The sequence below is a fragment of the Chenopodium album genome, chromosome 5, assembly GCF_948465745.1.
Source record: "Chenopodium album chromosome 5, dcCheAlbu1.1, whole genome shotgun sequence".
NCBI lineage: Eukaryota > Viridiplantae > Streptophyta > Magnoliopsida > Caryophyllales > Amaranthaceae > Chenopodium > Chenopodium album.
Genome location: NC_137838.1, coordinates 75,917,251 through 75,934,336, shown reverse-complemented (window position 1 = coordinate 75,934,336; position 17,086 = coordinate 75,917,251). Strand labels below are relative to the sequence as shown.

The 17,086-nt window shown below is 33.1% G+C and overlaps 1 long non-coding RNA gene across 1 annotated transcript; it reads right to left on the bottom strand.

The window, feature by feature from the left end:
• Window positions 1-467: 467 nt before the first annotated feature.
• On the bottom strand, window positions 468-1,572 carry LOC145631107 (uncharacterized). Its single transcript, XR_014112345.1, has 3 exons — window positions 1,416-1,572; window positions 1,111-1,236; window positions 468-844 (listed from the first exon to the last, which is right to left on the bottom strand). It is a non-coding gene; the product is annotated as an uncharacterized LOC145631107 (long non-coding RNA).
• Window positions 1,573-17,086: the final 15,514 nt, after the last annotated feature.

Here is a 17,086-nt window from a genome sequence, read left to right as displayed (position 1 = left end):
ATACGTTTGATTAATATCATGTTAATATGCATGACACCTCACATTTACTTAAACTGTTAAACAGGTTTTGTTAGTGTTGAGATTCCCAACATGAAATTAACTCGACTCAATTTGCCTAAGAAATAAACCTACTCATAATAAATCTTAGAAATTTTAATAAATTTATTTCAATTTATACGAATATTTGGACTTAGGAGTACGTCAGAGTAGGTTTGACAAAATAAAGTAAGAATGGTTGAGCATTAATGTGTATATTTATATACAATATACATATACCATACAGTATGATCGAATTAAGGAGCTGAAAATGTATTGATTATCTGATGAATGTATAATCTGTGAGATTTGACAATATATTGCTCGTCTTCCGCCAGATTTGACGGACGGCAGCTATGAATGCTGATTCTGTTTATGTGGAATAATACACAGTGGCAAATCTGGCAAATAATACGGAGTACTCCGTACAATTTAGTAATAATGATAAGATTGATAACGATGCTTAATACTTAAAAAAAAAACTTATTATTATGCACTCCGAATCAAATCCGGGGAGAATTACAATTTGAGTAGTGAAATACACGCAACAATTTAAATATGACAAATCAAAAATACATAATGCTGGAATAATACTACTTATCATCAGTAGCATATATATTACTCCTTAGTAGATATATATATGATCCCATGATGATTAATTGAGAATATATTGTTGAAGATTTTGGACGTCGCAGTTAGTCTGAACAAGTGCCACCCGAAAGGGTGGCTGAACAAACCCTCTTTCCACAGCATGGAGCATCAAAAAATCCACAACTTTCCCCAAGCCCCTTGCAACCTGAGAATGAGTCTGCAAAAATAACATCCCACTCATCAGAAGCGTGCATTACTATCTTCAATTCGTACGTACGTACCGAGTATTATACTACCTCCGTTATAGGTTATGTGCAACGATTAGACATTTTCCCTCTCTGCTTTATGTCAAATCGTTGCACATAACCTGTAACGGAGGTAGTATATATAATGTTACATTTTACTCTGTATATATGTTATACGGAGTATAACAAAGGGCTAAATCGATATAGACGTTTTAATAGGGGCTTTGCTAAGGCTTACCATATACACATACACCTCCACTCAAGGAATCTGAACATGAACCTCCATTACAACACCAATTAAAAGCCCCACAACCTTCTCCAACACCAGCACATCCTTGTACATTTCCAACCAACATCATTTGCACTGCAATTAAATTTATCAATACATACCAAAATTAATATTGGCTAGTAAAAAAATACTTTGTAGATTTTAATAACAAACATATAATTAATAACGTCGTAATTTTATTTTTTTTCATAAAATTTCAACTCAATACAATTTTAATTTAGAAATATAGTTACGAAGCATAATTATAAAATTACCTAATGCAAGAACGACAAATACTTTTAATACATAATTTTTCTTGCCCTCCATTTTTGGGATTTTAGTAAAGTAGCTACTACTAGAAGATTAAAAAAGTTATTTGCCTTTTTTTTTTAATAACTCTAGTAGTTTTTAATGAGGATGCCTCTAACCCTACAACCCGAACCCTATTTATAGTAACTAGTAAGATTTCATTGCATGCAACCTATTATTATAAAGTACAAATTATTGTTGGTTAGTCGTCGGCATCCAGCTCAATATGACTTACGGTTATACAAATCTAGATTTTATTCTTTATTTAATTGACATTCTCGATTGGGAATTTGGGATCAACATGCATTCGGATTCTATTCAAATTTTTAATTTAAAACTGCATTAATAGTAGAATAAAATAAAATAAGTTATTGGAAGACTTTTCATAAATAGTACTCTCTCCGTTCTGAATTTCTGATAGAATAATAGAGATGTTGATTTTCTATTTTTTTTTCACTATTTACATACTCCATCCGTTCCCTTTTGGATGGTCCCTTTAGTCCCAAAATATTCACCCCATTTGCTTTTTCCAACAACTATTAATTTTAATTTTTTAACGAAATTCTTTTAAAAAGGGGTTAAAAAAAATTGGTATTGGGATTTAGCAAAATAAAAAGGGGATGGCATAGTAATTCAAAATCTTACATGGGAAAAATAAATTTAAAAACACAAAAACCAAATTAAATTAAGATTTTTAAAGAGTTTGTCGACAAAAATAAGATTTTTTGGGTTAAATGTCGCCGGAGTTTTTTTTTTTTTTTTTTTACCAAATTGTCGCATATAGTTAGCTTTTTTTACCAAATTGTCGCCGGATTAAGTTTTTTTACCAATTTGTCACTAAGGGTCTTTTTTATTTACCAATCTGGTCAATTGGCCTACTTTTTTGCATACCCAATGTCAATTTACTTTTTCAATGTACTTTTATTATTCTTATTTGTGCTTATTAATTCTCGTGAAAAATGTCCATAAGGGACTATCAAAAGGGGACGGAGGGAGTATTATACTAACATAATAAAAACTTGACAAAATATGTTTTTAGATAGGTATTAATATAAAGTTTCATAATACGAGTATGACTTTTAATATAATTTTCTTTAATATCTAATTATATAAAAAATAAGGTCAAATTAATGCATTGGCATGTGTGCAAATGTTGATTATGCCAGTTATTCAGGGACAGAGAAAGTAAATAGCTAGTCATTAGAGCTCAAAGTAGCTAAGGCCCTATTGGAGGTAGCGTTTGAGGTAGCGGTTAGCGTTTTGACCAGTCAAATCAAAACACTATTAGAAAAAATTTGAGAGTGTTTAGCAAGGTAGCGATTTTAGTAGCGGTTAGCGATAGAGGTGGCGTTTAGGTAGCTTTTCTCAAATGTTAAAAATAGTAGCATTTAAAAGTAGCAAGTAGTGTTTGGCAAATTTTTATTAATTTTAATGCAATATATATGAATTTTGATATATTTTGTTATTGCAACCCACTACTTTTGCCAAACACTCAAACTATCAATCGTTAATTTGATAGCTAACCTCTACCCACTACTAATTAATCGCTACTCGCTACCTTAACAGTTACCCGCTACTCGACCGCTAAAAGTTACCCGCTACTTTTACCAAATATGACCTAATTTAAATTAACTTAAAAAACTTATATGACATCGCACGCGTTAGCAGCTTTATTTTTAATATACTTCTAATTAGAACTCCAACACTTCTCTTTTCTTTATCAGGTTTACAAATTTGGCTATTTTTGATATTTTCTATCCAATTCATTTAGGAATTCGCAGTTGATTTCATTAAAATCTACAGTTTATGAGCATTGTGGGTTTGCTCTAGTTTGCATGTAAAAACCTACCTAATAAATAACTAAATAAAATATTGTAAGGAAATACCTAATAAAATATAAAATGTTGTTAAAAGCTAACTAATAAAACGTAAAATATTGTAAAATACAATCTCGATTTTCCAGATTTCCACCATTGACCCGCCTTTTTTTTTGACAAAAAGAAAAAAGATTTCATTAATAAAAGATAATCAAACGGCACTTATATACAATTTCAATTCAAGAAAATCTAAAATTTCAATATAAGTACAAATCACCTTAGAACTAGTTACATTGCAGATTAAAAGATCTTGCTAAATTTGTTTTTAATGTAAATTTTCCGAATTACTCCATATAAATGGAGAATTGAAAATTTTTTTTTTTTAAAAAAAAAAAAACTTAAATTTTCTTATTTAATTACTAGTTGGATCGCCGCGTGCTACGCACGCGCCAACCAACTTTAAATGTAAATATCAAATGACTTTAAAATTAATAAAATGACTAATCTCTTGAAAAAGATTTTAGACAACATTAGAATATAATACTACCTCCGTTAATTATTATGTGCAACTCTGGGTTATTATTGGTGAGATATAAAATATTTCAAAGTTACATATAATAATTAACGGAGGGAGTAACATTTTATAAAGACAAATTAGAGTTTTGTTAATGACGGTAAAAGTTTTCAAAGAAAGGCTCTATTTTGTTCATTATAGTTTTCACTAATTTTTGAAAAATAAGCTCTATTAGAATTAATAGGTTATGTTTTCTTTACATTCTATGTACGAAAACCTAAACTATTTTGGCTGAATTTAAATGTTTTGTTTGTTGCTAAAATTAAAATATTTTTATTGGACATGAATTTATTTTCACTAAACTATAATTATTTTCACTATAAAAAATTATGTTTCACTAATTTGCTATTGGATATGCTCTTTGAAATCAATGAGTTTTACTGTTTAAAATATTTATTAAATCTTACTGATTTAAGGTGGAGTTATCGTAATTGAACATAGCTAAATATATTGTACTCAATATTATAAAAGTTTGTTTATTCACTTTATTTTTACTTATTTCAAGTCTAATAAATTCAGACAAGTTTAATTACTTATGGGTATGTTTTATTTACCTGATTTTACTTATTTGAAGTTAAGTGAACTTATTATATTACCTAAATTATTATGAACTTATTAAAACTTATTTTACTATCTCTATTTCATATTTTTTGCAACTTTTGCCAAAAATGGATGCTGCACATTATTTGCAACTAAGGTTTTATTTCCTTTTTAAGTTGTCATTTCTCTCTATCTTTCTCCTCATCACCTGCATTCCTATTTTTCTCTCTCTATTTACACTCAAAAACAAATTTTTCATAGGAGTTTGTGCACCCTTCAAAGTTGTAAAAAATGTGAAATAGAGGTAGTAGTTGTAATTTGTACTTGAATAACTGTATCCTATTAAAACTTTTTTTTCTTAACTTAACTTATCTAATATATTAGACCTGAAACACGTGAAAACAAGGTGAATAGGACAGGGCCTAAGTTTATATATGATAAGTGCAGGAAAATTAAGTTTTAATAAGTTTAGATGTGTTGTTTCCAAAACAAATAAATATCATCATTCCACTTTTAAAAAAATCCCCTAAATGAAAGTCTTAATTTTTTACAACTAATTTTTCTTGATCACCTTTAATCAATCATATCCCCAAATTGAAAGAATTACACTTCGTCCAATTTATTTTATTTAAAATATCTAAAAATTATGCATAATACCATCTTTATTTACCACCTTTTAAAAAATTATACATAAGTAAAATGTGATTATTCATCTCAATATTTAAATTAAACGTAGCTTATAATAATATATACCAAAATATTATACTCTCTTCGTTTCACAATGATATTTCCATATGAATTTTTTTTACCATTAAAAATGGCAGATTATCTTCAATAATCTTCTGTATATATAAGAGCAAATATAGTCATATGGGGTCTAGTTTAATTCATCACGCTTAGTGCTTTATTAATAACTTAAATTCATAAACCTTGCTAATATATTGAAGATATTTGCGATCAAATATTTACACCTTATTAAAATCTTTAATTCTTTCCAAAATGTAAGATAAAACATCATCAACTAAATTAATCAATCTCAATATGTACTTTTATAAATTTTATTAACTTACTTTTTTTAGTGTTTATAGAGCCACTGGGGCAGGTGATGAGAATCTATCTTAAGCCATGGAGGGAAGCTCTAACCACTTGAGCTATATCCCTTGTTCTCAGTTTATTAACATGTGTTTAAGATATAAACAAGTTAATAGAGAATGTGTATTAATAAATGTGTCAAAAGAAACAAAAAAATAACCTGATGGAATAGAAAGAATACTGAAGTATATAAATAAACGCCAAGTAAATTAATTACAAAAATGCTAACTAATGTTTTTTTTTTATAAAAACTAATGATTTTATAATTGGAAGGGATGCAAACACAAGCTTGTAAGTGATTTTTCCATAAAATAAACGTAGTCCTTACTATTATCGTCTTACTTAGTGCTTTAAATTTTAATTGTATGAAAGTCTTTATATCTTACAAGCAATTAGATAAGAATATTACACTCTCAGTTTCTTCTTCTTCTTCTTCTTCTTTTTTTTTAAATATTATCGCAACATTTACAAAACATACTTTTGCACACACTCTTTTGACCGTCTTTTGTAATTTATACACTAAAAATAAAACATTAAAATCGTGTGGGATCTTGTTCGAATTTCCAGGAATATATTTTCATAATATCAAAATTTGTAATTTAGATTTTCTTGAAAATATTTTTGGCAATTCAATTGACTTAATTAAATAAGAGGTAAGTGGGGTGGTTAGAGTATTAAACAATTATAAAAAAAAAATATAGTAGGTTTAAAAGTTTATTAAAAAGTAACGAATCTGAGGGGGGGAAGTAGTGAATTTGAGTGGGGATCATGATAGGAGAGATAATTACATTATTAAAATGTAACACTTATTAAACATTAAAAAATGTAACACTTATTAAACAAGTCCACATTTAATAAGTGTACTAATTAAAATACGGAGGGGTACTAATTAAATTAAAATACGGAGGGGGTAATATATAAAGGCAAAAAATGGAAGGGAAAAAAAAAGAAAAAAAATGTGCATGATAAACAAAATAATGTTCCCTTCAGTTCATAATGATCTTTCTATTTACAATCATATGATTATTAAAAAAGAAATAGAATCCTTTAAATTTGTCTTTAAGTATAAGAAAATAATACATAGGCAAATGAGGTCTGATTTTACTCATATCGGTGGGTACAATATTAATATTAAATTTTTATAATTTATGCTAATGTGAAATTAAAATAATTAGTGATACAAAAATTAAAATCGAAATACGAAATAGGAAGATTGTTGTAAAACAAATGGTGTAATATAAAGTATTAAAAATAAAATTAAAAAAGAAATAAAATTTTAAAAAAAAAATTTGGTAAGGTGTCCTATAGTCTATACGGCTATACCTATTGGCTATAATATCTACAGACTACAATAGCTATCCATGTAACTATAGAGGAGAATACTTCCAAAAAAATGAAGTTTATCACATCATATTAGTAGGACATGTTTGGTATTTTGATAAAAACAATAAACTGTAGTAATACCCTTTTCAACAAAATATATTATTATTATTATACTTACATTTTGGAAGGAATTAAAGATTTTAATAAGGTGTAAATATTTGATCGCAAATATCTTCAATATATTAGCAAGATTTATGAATTTAAGTTAAAATTTTGGTACTAATAATAAAACATTAAACTTGTGTTAAAAAAGGTTAATATTAAAAAAAATAGCAAAAAGGATAAAGTTTTTTAAATAAAAAAAGTTAAAAAAAAAAAAAAAAAGGAAACAACCTGATGCAGGCAAAGTTCCACGTGAATACAATTCCAGTGGGACGTGGGGTCTATTTTTCTCACCCACCAAAATTTTATATGCAAACAAACTTGTAGGATATATATGATATTTTGAAGAAACAATCTAATGTAGCAATGCCCTTTTTCACCAAACCAAGTATTCTCTTTTTAGAATGTTATAGATTCATCGTGCAGGAGAGTAACGTTACACATAGGTTGATTATGTACATCATGACTAACGTGCGATTATTTACATCATGTTAACACTAGGAGTACATCATGACTAACGTGCAAATAAAGTAGTTGATTATGTATTGATTATCTGAATGTGTGATGTATGAAGATAATATATTGCTTGTCTTGCGCCAGATTTGGTGGATAAAGGGTTTTATTTTCCTTTTCATAGAAGGAAATATTGACGACCAAAATAATCTCAACTTTGGATTATTTTTTAATAATCTCAATTTTAAGAGTCACTCGTTCAAAATGAAAGCAAGTGATCGATAACCTCTAATAAAGGTTTTTTTTAGTTTTGAGTGACACATGTCAACACATAGGTTGGAAAAATTGGCCGACCGGCTCTATAGCACCCCACCTGACCCACCGTCGACCCCCAAAACCACCCACACAACCTGCCCCGACCCCCCAAAACTACCCACACAGCTTGCTCTGACCTCAAAAAAACTCCCGTAAACCATCAAAACGACCGATTTCGAGGGTGGAGAAAGGGAGGAGGCCGGGGCGATTTTGGCGACGGAGGAAAGGAGAGGGTGCTTGATTAAAGCTTGTGTTGGTGGTTTTTAGGGTCGGGGTAGGTTGTGTGGGAGGTTTTGGGGGTCGGCGGTGGTTAGCTGGGGTGCTAAAGGGCAAGCCGGCTGATTTTTGGTGGTTAAGGGGGTGGCCGACCGTTTCGGCGAGATAAGGGGAGGGGCTAGGGTTTGGCGGTGGTGGGTAGGTGGCTGGGAAAATTTTGGAGTTTTTTTTTTGTTTTCTTATGAATTAAGATAAATGGACCAATCATATCATGACTAGGGATGTCAGTGGGGCGGGTCTAGTAGGAGACCCGCCCCATCCCCGCCCCGATGGGGCGGGGATGGGTCTAGCTTTGGCGGGTCGCGGGGCGGGGATGGGTCTAAACTCCATACCCGCCATGGGTGATGGGGCGGGGGTGGATTTTAGGCAATACCCGCCCCATCCCCGCCCCGCCCCGCTTGACCCGCCCCATCCCCGCCCCGCCCCGCCTGACCCGCCCCAGCCCCGCCTGACCCACCCCATACCCGCCCCATACCCGCATTATACCCAACCCACCCATATGTACATATATATCATTAATTTATTTATTATGTATACAGCAAAAAAAAAAAAAAAATTAATTAATGAAGTTTCTGGAAAAAAGCCACACATTCTCAATTTCTCATTCTCAAACTTTCAACCCTAGCCATCACGTATTCAGGCAGTCAGGCTCACTTTCTCCTCCGTTTCCCACTTTCTCCTCTCAGGCTGTCACGTTACTTCCACCTCTGAGGCTGTGAATCTCGTCGCCGGTCAACGAAAAATCCGACCAGAAACTCGACCAGGTAATCTCTCTAACTCTCTCTCTCTTTTTTTCCCCCAATTATTTTTTCCCTTACCATTTTATCTTATGAAAAATAAATGAACTAATTAACTAAGAAATTAAAAAGCCATTAAGATTTTGGATGCTTAAAACTACAAGTTTGAATGTTTGATTATGTATGAGTTAATTTAATTGATTTGCGTTTGTGAGTATGTCCTAGGTAACAAAACCATTTATTTTTTTTTTGATGAAAAATAATTTGATTAATTACTTGAATAATTTGCTATTATGTTTGATTACTTGTTTTTTGAGTTGCATGATATTGATATAATTGATCTGTCTATTTGCATTTTATTTTGTATTTGTATGACGATAATGGGGGGTTCAAGGGTATTTGTATAATTTGTATTTGATCTGTCTAGTTGCATGATATAGAATAATTTGTACTTGTATGTTCAATTCTGTCTACTGTTAACCATAGATGTTTGATAATTTCAAAGTATATGTTGATAATTTGTATTTGTATGGGAAATTGGGAGGTTCAAGGGTCAGATACTTGTAGGATATCTTTTTTTAAGTACACTAAAGGATTATGTGTTGACTTGTTGAAAGTAGTAGTTTAATTTGTTCATGAATTGACCATTAAATTACTGCAATTTGTTTTAGAGGAGAACCGGAGAATGACATCAAAAAATGACAATAATTCTAGTGTTCCCACTTCCGCTAGTAATACTCCAATTACATTGGATGACGATGAAAGTCCCGTGGAGACTAATTCCGATCCTTCTGTCCTACCAATAACTAGTAGGCATACTTCAGCAGTGTGGTCTGATTTTAAGAGAAAGAGGGTTGGTGATGCAGTAAAAGCTGAGTGCAACCATTGCTCTAAGCTACTTGCCGGTGGGTCGAAAGCAGGGACTACTCATTTGAAAGATCATTTAAAAATATGTCCAAAGAGAGTATGTCAAGATATTCGACAATCAAGATTGTTTGGTACACAAAAAAAACTTGAATGATAAGAATGAAACGATGACATTGGCCCCTTATGAATTCCACCAAGAAGATGGAAGAAGAGACTTGGCGGAGATGATTATTTTGCATGAGTACCCAATTAGCATGGTTGAACATATGGGTTTTAGAAAGTATAGCAAGAGACACTCCAACCTGGATTTAAAGTGCCATCTCGCAACACAACAAGAAAAGATATTATGAAAAGATATGAGCTTGAGAAGGAGAATGTTGCAACCTTGTTGAGGAAAGCAAAGGGCAAGATTGCCTTAACTACTGACATGTGGACTGCTGACAACCAGAGAAAAGGTTATATGGCGGTCACCTCACATTTCATTGATAATACATGGAAGTTGAAAGTCGGATCTTAAGGTATTGTTTTCTAGTTACTTATAACTTGTTTATTTTTTTGGTTGCCTTTGTATTGTTATAGTTTTTTGTGTGAGATTTAAAATGAAAACATACCTTTATATTGATGTTCCCTGGAAAATATCATAGTAATTATAAGTGATGATGATAGGTTTTTATATGTCAATTTTAATGGTTTTGTTAGGTTTTTATATGTCCCTGCCCCTCATACTGCCGAGGTCCTTGCTGATGCATTGAAAGAAAGTATTCAATCATGGAATCTTGATCTTAGGTTGTCTTCTATAACTGTGGATAATTGTTCGACTAATGATGCAATGATGGAAATTTTGAAAGGAGTGTTTCCATATAGCTCACTTTTATTGCGAGGTGATTTTTTTCATATACGTTGTTGTGCTCACATTTTAAATTTGATTGTTCAAGATGGTTTAAGTGTTGTGGTATCAAATGGTGTTCAAAGGATTAGGGATAGTGTTGTGTTTTGGACTGCTTCTGATAAGAGAGTACAAAGGTTTGAACAAGTTGCTAAGCAAATAGCTCCTGAGTGTACTAGAAAGTTAGCACTTGATTGCAAAACTCGGTGGAATTCTACTTATGAAATGCTTTCTATTGCTATTTATTATAGAGAAGTGTTTGTTGTTTTAAGTGCTCGAAATAATTTATATAAGAATCCACCGACACCTGAAGATTGGGAAAAAGTTGAGAAAATATGTGAACATTTAGAAGTGTTTAGTAAAACTACCCTTAACTTTTCAGGAACAAATTACCCTACTGCCAATCTTTATTTTCCTAAAATTTGTGCTTTGAGAATTGCTATTTCTGGTTGGCTTTTACCTCCTCATGATTATGTAAGGAAAATGGCCGACATTATGTTGCTGAAATATAACAAATATTGGGCTAATGTGAATGGTTTAATGGGAGTGGCAACAATACTAGATCCTAGATACAAAATGGCTCTTATTCGGTTTTATTTTGCAAAATTTTTTGATGAGCATGACTTTGAAATTGAGGTTGGTAGAATTAGTGATCTTCTACGAAGATTGGTTGAAGAATATGGCTCTAAGATCGGTAAAACTCAAGGTAGTAGTAGCCAACAACCTTTTGATTTGGGTAGTAGTAGCAAAGCCAATGAAGAGGCCTTTATGCAAGAATTTGCAGAATTTTTGCAACAAGATAAGGATCCAAGTCATGAAATTTCTGAATTGGATAAGTATTTAGATGCTGCTAATGTGCCTCTAGTCCAAGATTTTGATATTCTTAATTGGTGGAAGACAAATGGAGGCACATATCCCATTCTTCAGCAAATAGCCCGAGATATATTGAGCATTCCTGTTTCTACTGTTGCATCGGAGTCCGCATTTAGCACAAGTGGTCGGGTTCTTAATCCTTATCGTAGTCGGCTTTTACCAGAAGCAGTCGAAGCTTTGATGTGTACTCAAAATTGGATATGGGCAACTCTTAAAGGTAGATAGCTAAAATAACATTTTATTTAATTACTATTATTATTATTATTTTTTAATTAAGTCACATTGTTGTATTTGCAGATTGTGGAGAATTCAAGAATGATGAGTATGCTAAATTAGTGGGTGAATTAGAGGAAGAATTTGAAACATGGGATATCGATTCCGGAACAAGTGGAGTTTGCACCGAATAATTCAAGGCCTAATGGATTTCTTATTATGTATTTTAATATTTGTAAACTTGTAGTATTTTTAATTTTGGACTTTGGACAATTTGAGTTACTGTTTTTTTTTTTCAATGTGTGAAGTATGTACTGGCGTACTGCTTTCTTTGTATTTGAGCCGTAGGCTTGACTGCTGTAGTATAGATTTTTTTATTTATTTATTTATTTTTGGAATAGATTTAAATATATTATTTGTTGTGGAGTTCAGGTGGGGATTTGGTGGGTATGGGGCGGGGATTTGGGCGGGGATTTGGTGGGTATGGGGCGGGGATTATGTGGGGCTAAAATGGGGATGGATATCCACATGGGGATGGGGCGGGGGTGGTTTTGAAGTTAGACCCGCCGGGGCGGGGATGGGGAAAATTTCCAGACCCGCCGTGGGGATGGGGGTGGGGATGGGGATGAAAATGGGAGGCGGGGATGGGGATGGAAATGCCAAAACCCGCCCCGCCCCGCCCCGTTGACATCCCTAATCATGACATGTGTCATGATTAAACCCTAATGACTAACGGAGTTAACGACCGTTAGTCATTAATGACACTTGATGGATTTTTTGAAAAATGGGTGGCATTTGGTGAAGTTTGAAAACCTTGATGGTATTTAGTGAATTATTAAAGTGTTCAGTGGCATTCGGTGAAATAACCGAATAAAATATACATTGAATCGATTCAAACAAGATCTCACGCGAATATGTTTTATCATATATATAAACCACAGATGCGAGTAAAAGGATATTGTGTGAATGTGTAAAAATCAAAAGGTGTCGACTTAAAAAAAATAGAAAATAAAAAAAGGAGGAAATATAATTTATGCCTCTTTTGAATTTTTTTTTTTAAAAAACTCCTTATAATAATAATACTCCCTCCGTCCCCGAAAGAACGACCCTTTTGGGTTGATTTCGCGGGTATTAATAAAGTTAAATAAAAAAAAAAGTAAAAGTATATTGAAAAGATAAATTTACATGAGATTTACAAAAAAATTAGATCACTACCCTTTCAAAACCCACAAATGCAGTTACTATTTCAAATCTACGGTGCATATCCATAAATACCCTTGTTTCCTTTTTGTTTTTTTTTTTTTTTTTTTTACCTTTTTTTCGATTTGAATGGGTTTGACTTTGTGCTTTGTAGTTTCTTTTGGGTTGGGTTTTGTTCGTGGATTGGGCATTTATGTGTCCCCTTTATTTTTTTTGGGTTTCCTTTTTTGGGTGTCGTTTTTAATTTGTAGTTTTTTAAGCCTTTTTTTTTTCCTTTCTTTATTTTTTTAAGATTTTTTTTTTCTGTAGGCCTTTTTTTTTCCTTTCTTTATTTTTAAAATTTTTTTTTTCTGTAGGATTTAAATTTTGTTATTTTGGGGTCCTTTATTATTGTGTATTATATTTTTGTTTTTTTCTGTATTGCCTATATTAATTAGTTTAATACTCATTATGGATTGTTTGTTGGGGAGCTTAGTGTTGTCAAAATTACTTGCTACAGAAAATTCTAAGTCAGTCCAGTCAATGACACCTTGCTTAGTTGCTTGTAAAAATTTGGTCTTCCATGTTTTAAGGTTCGTGTCATGTGCGGTACTTTTGGTTTTGTTTGACTGGGAATGAGGCTTGAATTTAGAAAATGTTTCTTTATTGATTGAGTGTGTACTTGTACTGGATATATATATGATTCACCTTCTTGGAGTGCATCTATCACTTGTTATTTTGCATCTGATTTATTTTCTTTTGGTGTTCTAGAGTTTACACTAAAGTGATTGTAGTTCTAAACAAGGGAGCTCAAGTAACTTAAATCTTATCAATTGTTTGAGATGGACATGTTTGTTACATATATGTATCTTTTTTATTATTGCATTGTTATGGTTCATCCAAGAGCTGCCAATAATTTAATGAACCGAAACTATGACTGTCAGTGACAAATGACAATTCCATACACTACAGGACTGTGACAAGGACAAACCAGATACTTCACTATGATTTGTGTGTTGATGGATGTGTTGTCTATGTTATGTTTTCTGTTCATGTGATGGAGTTTATGTGTTGCAGCGATGTTTGCCTTTCTAAATTGGGTGTATAAAGTAGCCTATTTTTCATGGTGTTTAGAGAATTATGTTCGTTTATTGTGAATCAGTGCTCTTGATTGTTTTCATCTATGCACTGATTGTTAAAAAAAATGAGAATTGTTGATTTAGTTTATTTGCTTTTCCTTTTATTTGATGGAAAATAACATGGAAAATTGGATGGAAAATTAACATGGAAAATTTGATGGAAAATTAGCATGGAATGTGATTGATAGTTCAGATTTTTATGCCTTTTGATTTAGTGTTATGTGTTGTTTGGAGAAAAATGTGTTCTGTTTCATATGTATACTATTTGTTTAGAGGAGGAGATGTTCTGTTTAGAAATGGATCTTGTGATGGTAAGGCTGCTGGTTTAATGTGGTATGTTGTTTGGAGAAGAGCATATTCTATTTGATATGCTACTACCTCCGTTACATATTAGTTGCAACTTTTGCCATAAAGGGGTGCTACACATTAGTTGCAACTTTCATTTCTTTTCTTTTTTTAGTAAGTTTTTTAAAATGAAATTACAAAAATACCCTTACTAAATATTTCATAAACACAATTAGTTACCTAAATCAGATTTCATTAAATTTATAATCTAATTTAATTAACATAATAAAGTCACTCAATTAAATCAATAATCAATTCAAAAAATCATTCACATCCATTATCACGACATCATCTCCCACAAAATTATTAGACCACCATTTTAGCATTGCCACCGCTACCCCAAACCACCACCTACGACGCTGCTGCTCATCACCACCTTCAAAGTCACCGCCTCCTCCCTCGGTGTTCTTATCTCTCTCTCTCTTCTTTTTCTTCTTTTTTCCAAAAATAAAATTGCTTAGATCTGATGCTTTTTTGAGGGATGATTGGGCTAGTTTGGGATGGTTTTGGAGTGCCTCGAGGTGGTTTGGACACCACCTTCTCAACTTTGTCGCTGCCGCCGGATCTATCCACCACCGTTAAAGTCGTCGTTGCAAGATCTGATTTCGGTGCTTGAGGTCGTCGGTGCTCGAGATCTTTTGGTGCTCGAGGTCGTCGCTGCTCGAGATCTATCGGTGCTTGAAGACAGGGGTGGTTTCGGTGTCGTTTGGGTTGAAAGAGGGTGATTTTGGGGTGGTTTGGGCTGTAGGGGGTGATTTTATAGTTGTTCGGGGGTGTTTGTGGGTGGTTCTTGGGTGGTCGGCCTGAGAAGGGGGTGGTTTCGGGCTAAGAATGGGGTGGTTTTGGGCTGAGAGGTGGTGGTTTTAGGGTTGTTCTAGTGCGTGTGGGTGGTGTCCGGCTAGTTCAGGCTGTGAAGTGGGTGGTTTTTGGGTGGTTTCTGGGTGGTTAGTGTTGGGCAATGGTTGTTGTGTGGCAGTTGTTGGTGGTGTTGGCCAATTTATTAGTTATCTTCACTTTCTCTCTCCTACCCTTAATTTATTATTCTTTAATTCACTAATCTACCATTATGAATTTTTGTCTTAAATTCCGTGTCGAGCTCAAAGTTGCAACTAACCTGAAACGGAGGTAGTATTTGTTAGGAGGGGAGGGGGGTGAAGGTGTTCTGTTTAGAATCTGGATCATATGATGGTATATGTGCTTGTTTTGAGTGCTGATGTAAGGTGGTTTATTGGTAAAAGAAGTGTTTGTTTTGTTTGATTTATTTATTATGAAAAGTGTTCTGTTCTAAGCATGGATAATAATTGGTTTACTATGTAGTTCTATAATTGGATATGACTTTATAAAAAATGTATATTCTGTTTGTTTCTTGTTAGTTCTTTCTGTTTGTTTTTCAAGCTATATATAGGAACCTTTTGTATTGTTAGAAGGTGGTTCATTGCTATAGGTTAGACAAACAGCCTGCCTTCTTAGAATACTTATATTAGGCTTCTAATTATTATTTAGCCTATCTACATGACAGCAATCTTTGATAAGAATCATGGCTTCGGCAATGGACTGATTGTCTTATAATTATTTACAGGTCATGGACTTACCACCCACGCAAGTAGTGATGCCTTTCCGTCCTCTTCTGAAGCAGATTACCAGTTACTTGAGCTTCCCTGATCCAGATTACCAGTTTTTTGATGAACCTGGAAGCATTGCTTGCGTGATTGTAAAAACAGATTGCGGTCCCATTGCTTCTGTTTATATTGGGGGTTATACTAAGAGTATAGAAGAGTCCTGTGAAGTGGCTGTTAGGAAGGCTGTCTATGATCTTATGAAAAAATATGATATAGTGGTTGAGGATGTGACCTACTTGAGGAAACAGATGTATGATCGATGTGGTCAGTTGTTTTGGTTCAAGAAGAAGGAGTTGGAACGCATTGAGAGAGATGACCCTAAAATTTTTATGTATGATGATATTCCTTCTGGACTTGAAAACAATCACAAGAAGATTGTAGTCGACTTTGTTGTGATTTTAAGGGCTATCTTTAGAACTGTTGATATAAAATGCACTCCGATTGAAACCAATGAGCATTCTCCTGTTCGGTACACTTCATGGTTTACTGTTACACCTCATAGAGAAGGCATAGGATTCCGGTGTCTATTTAGTGACTATTGCCAGACTGCAGCTTCAGCAAAACAGAACCTAGCTAGAAAGGCTGTGGACTACCTTTCTGATGTCTTTAACCTTGTAATAATTGATGCTAATTATAAGGTGACAACAGCTAGGTTTGATGCCATCCTATGTACCTTAGAGAGGGAGAGCTATATAGGTGTCAAGGAATGAGTTTTAGGCATTAAGGAGCAGTTAGAGCCTTCTACAGTTCTTATTGAGCAAGACTGTCTTACTCCTCTTGGACAGGAGTTTCAGGTTCCTGTATCTATTCCACCTCTTTTTCCTCCTAAGAAACGCCTGCTGCGACATATATATGCAGAAACAAGTCTTGTTATGTTCTTTATTCTAATTGTGAGATGGTTTCGATGTTTCCAGTGCCAGAAGATTTAGAAGGCTGTTTTAAGCGTGCAAAGTCTGTTAAGCATTAGAAGCTTTTAGTGTCTGACTGGAAATTAGTACTGCTACGGATGTATTTCTTAGCTCTTTTTGCTTTTCTTTTTTTGTATTGAGCTAAGTTACTGCTTTGCTACGCTAAGACTATTTTAGGACTGGCTTATATGCTTTTGTATGGTGTAAGGCTTGTGTTAAATTTGATTAACTAAGATTTCTTTTGTGATAAGTTGTTCTACAGCTAAACTTATGTATTATATTATATTTCCTGAGATAATGCAATGGAGTTGGTTAAATC